The sequence below is a fragment of the Crocodylus siamensis genome, chromosome 1 (genome assembly GCF_052110815.1).
Source record: "Crocodylus siamensis isolate JL-2025a chromosome 1, ASM5211081v1, whole genome shotgun sequence".
In the NCBI taxonomy this organism is placed as follows: Eukaryota; Metazoa; Chordata; order Crocodylia; family Crocodylidae; genus Crocodylus; species Crocodylus siamensis.
Genome location: NC_143395.1, coordinates 100,607,871 through 100,612,459, shown reverse-complemented (window position 1 = coordinate 100,612,459; position 4,589 = coordinate 100,607,871).

Below are 4,589 nucleotides of genomic sequence, written 5' to 3'. Positions count from 1 at the left end.
GATGTGGCTATTTTTATTCAATAACTAAAGTCTGAGGAGATTCCCCTCAGCTCTAAAGAATCAGATTCTGTGTCTGCTGTCCTTCAGGCCCCATGGTCCTCTCACTCTTTGCTGCCAAGTGGGTGTGGAGGGAGGAGCAGCATGTACAGAAAATAGATCCTGGATTTTTCACTTTCTGGGCAAGTGTGGTAGCCATTGTGCTGTTGGCCCAAAGCACAAGGGCCTGCATGGTTAAGCCTAAGGAGAGGTTTCAGATTGTGAATCGTACATTAACCAGAAACCAGTTTAAGGTCTATAAGGGATAGCATAAATCCTGAGTAAAATCCGTGTAATTTAGTCACTGGAGTAGTTTGTCACTGCTGGATGTGTATATAGCACTCGAGTCACTTCCGTATGTACGTGGATACTGAATCACAGTGGAATTTGCTCCTGATAATTATTCATCTTATAGAGAAGCCAGCTGATGTTTACGGTGTATTTGGATACTCTTCAGCTTTTCTTGGCTTGACAGGCCAGACAACCAGTCCATTTTGCAGAAGGGTAGTCTTCATTTACGAATGTAAGAGTACAGAGCAAAAAAAAAAAAACTGTTATTTTACTTCCTCATAAGAATGTAATGCTCATCTAGTAGTGTACTGAATTTGTTTGTGTCCGTGTGATCATACAGTTTTCAGAGTAAGCTGGTATGAATAGAACTTGTGCCTCAAATGAAAAAAATTACAAATGTAAAAATGTTTTTTCAGTATGTCTTGAGGTGGCATGCAAAATACCTCTCATGAGAGTAGCTTACTATTAATAATCCACTATTACCCTTAAATGCCAAATTAACCAGACTTGGCTATATTCAGGAAGCAGGTTGGTGTGGTCCTGAATTAAAATGAACTGCAAGGCAAATCTGGAGTGGTCCCTCACTGCTTGAGGTATTAAGAGCATCTTCAAATCCATGTATTTCTCTATATGCAGCTTGACTTCAGTTCTGTCTACAAATCTAGTAATAGCCCAATTAATATATTAAAAATAATATGAGATCTGTATCCAGGATGTTTAAATCTTAATGGTGAAAACCAGTTCTTTGGCTGGATTCAATGGATTCTGAATATTTTCTCTTTTTGGCACATCATCAAGTTGCCTCCACAGTTAAAGCTACAATTGCAGGCAGCAAAGGGCACCTGCAGTAGCACTAAGCACAAAAATGATCTTGTTGATGAGCTGCTTCAGTTTGCAGTGTAATAGCAATATGATAGCATTGCCTGTAGGCTGTTGATGGGATTTTTCTTTTTTTCCTTCTCATAAAATATATTACCGTTAATTTTTTAAAACTCACTTACCACAGTCATAAACTTCCTCAGTACATATTACATTGTGCTACTAAATGACCCTAATGAGTATCTAGTATTTTTTTAAAGCAGCAAAGGCCAAAGGATGTGCTGCAAGGCCCTGTGGGAAAGTAAATGCTCTCTTCCCTTTGCAGCACCCTGCATCTGTCGCAGCTACTCCAGTAACTACAGCCTCTTCCATCCTCAGGCAATGCCCTGTTCTGTTCCACTGCCCAGAGCTCCCAGCAAACACAGTTCTACTAGTATGGCTTATTCCTTCCACCTTTTTCCTGCTCCTAGGGCTGGCAGGAGCCTCAGTAGTGAGATACAGGCCAAGGCTTGGGAGGGGGGAGGGGGCAGGCAATAGAAAAAACAAATGTCAGGTCTTGCTCCTGCTAGATCAGTAATTCTCAACTTTTTTAGTCTCAAGTCTTCCCCTTTTCATATTTTTCCTAAATATAGGGGTGTCTCAGTGATTTTCTTTTCAATCAGTGTGCTGTGAAGTTCAGAAGTGATGGAGGGGGCCTTGAGGCTGAAAAAGGTCTTTGAAAAAAAACTGTACCTTAGCACTTGTATGATCTCTGGTGAATGGAAGATGTTGTTTTGAAAAAAAACACCACACACATCCCCCTCCTCTTTTGGGGGTGTGATAGTGAAGTATGCTACCAACTTTAATTCAGGGGAAAAAAAGTGTACCCTCCCTTCCCTGTAGCATACATTTGGGAAACCCATGACTTAAACCCTCTGTACCTGGGGTGCTTAAGCTTTGACCTGCGTATCCAGCTTGCAGGGCTCCTCACAGGCTGGGAAGCTTGATAGCAGGGGAGCAGTGGAAAATGACACAGTCTGTTCCCCCATTGCCAAACTCAGGATTGACAACCTATTACTGCTACAACCATAAGCAGTACAACCTGTATCAGGCAATGCCAAGTGCTGGCTAATTAACCTGGCAACCTCAGGAAGTGCCAACAGCTTTGGGGAGATGAGCACCTGAGGAGGGTCTTGGAACCCTTGAAGAAAGAAGTGCCATCAAATGGTCCTGAGGTGGCATGCAAAATACCTCTCATGAGAGTGGCTTACTGTTAATAATCCATCACTACTCTTGAATGAGGAATGAAACAGACTTGGCTATATTCAGTGATTTTTGCCAACAGTATCCACCCAGGGCAGATGAGCTTTTCAGCCACGGCTGGCAGCCAGTCTAGGAGCAGAGCCCTGAAAAGCAGACAGATGGAAAACCTCCTCTGCACTGGCACCTCCTGCACCATAGCTGGTTCCAAACATACTGACGTCCACCCTTCCTATGGACCAAAGCAGTGTCTACATATTAACTGCCTAGGCTATTGAAAAATATCCACCATCTTTCACAAACAAAAGGATGCCTAATATACTAGGAGTTAACAGCTTCCTCCATATGTGCTCTGTAGGAGCAGTTTTAAAGCTCTTGTTGTTCTTTGTTTCCTGATCTTAAAAGCAATTCCTTAATTAAAAAACAACCCTCAGATGCTGAAGTTAAGTCTGTGGTGGCACTGACTTCAGCTTGAGCTACTAGAAGTATAACACAATTTAAGTTGTCAAATGGACTGAGTAACTAAGATGCAGAGAACAAAAAGACAACCCTTAACACCTCATCTATATCTCATCAATGTGAATGTTTCGAGTTAAAGATAAAGGCACAAGGCCAAAGCATTTCTAACAAAGACATTTTCCTACTTCTATTATACCATCTTTTGGGGACAGCTGCAGCATGCAGAAAATTCCTCCTTTTAGCTCCTAGTCCCAGCTAGTGGGGGAGGCAGAACCAGGAAGGAAGGAAGGAAGTGCTGGAAAAAGGAACATGCCTCTCCAATACTGTCCTCAGGGAGTGGGGTTCCCAACCCCTGGGCTGGCTGCTGGACCAGAAGTGACTGGACTGGCAAACCACAGCCCCACAGAGCCAGGCAGAGAGGCTGCGACTCCTCCCACAGGGCCTGTGACAGCAGTTTAGCCCACCCCTCTGCCTGGGAGGTGGTACTAGCTTTACCTGTGTTTTGGCTGCAGGGCTCCACACAGTGCAGTTTGCTGGACTGCAGCATAAAAAGGTTGGGAACCGCTGCCCTGCACAACCAAGAACAAAAGGAAGGAGACGAGGAGGAAAGCCACCCACCTCCACACCATTGTGTTCCCCAGCACAGTGGTAGCAGATAAATTTAGGGTAATCCCGCACTATTGAGCTCTATCCGAGGGTACTGAAGGCACTGGCCGACATCATTTGCAGAGCCACTGGCGGGAATATTTGAACGCTCGTGGCGCACGGGTCAAGTCCCGGAGGACTGGAAAAGGGCCAATGTGGTTCCCATTTTCAAGAAGGGGAGGAAGGAGGACCCGGGCAACTATAGGCCAGTCAGTCTCACCTCCATCCTTGACCAAATCTTTGAAAAAATCATCAAGGCTCACATTGTGAGAGCCCGGCAGGACAAATTATGCTGAGGGGAAACCAGCACGGGTTCGTGGCAGGCAGATCGTGCCTGACCAATCTAGTCTCTTTTTATGACCAGGTCACAAAACGCCTCGACGCAGGAGGAGGGGTGGATGTCGTATACTTGGACTTCAGGAAGGCCTTTGATACGGTATCCCACCCCATACTGGTGAACAAGTTAAGGGGCTGTGACTTAGATGACTGCACAGTCCGGTGGGTGGAGAATTGGCTGGAGGGTCACACCCAGAGAGTTGTGGTGGATGGGTCGGTTTCGACCTGGAAGAGTGTGGGCAGTGGGGTCTTTAATGTCTTCATCAGGGACTTGGACGAGGGGGTGAAATGTACTCTGTCCAAGTTTGCAGATGACACTAAGCTATGGGGCGAAGTGGACACGCCGGAGGGCAGGGAACAGCTGCAAGCAGACCTGGATAGGTTAGACAAGTGGGCAGAAAACAACAGAATGCAGTTCAACAAGGAGAAACGCAAAGTGCTGCATCTAGGGAGGAAAAATGTCCAGCACACCTACAGCCTAGGAAATGACCTGCTGGGTGGCACGGAGGTGGAAAGGGATCTTGGAGTCCTAGTGGACTCCAAGATGAACATGAGTCAGCAGTGTGATGAAACCATCAGAAAAGCCAATGGCACTTTATCGTGCATCAGCAGATGCATGACAAATAGGTCCAAGGAGGTGATACTTCCCCTCTATCGGGCGCTGGTCAGACCGCAGCTGGAGTACTGCGTGCAATTCTGGGCGCCGCACTTCAAGAAGGATGCGGATAACCTGGAGAGGGTCCAGAGAAGGGCCACTCGTATGG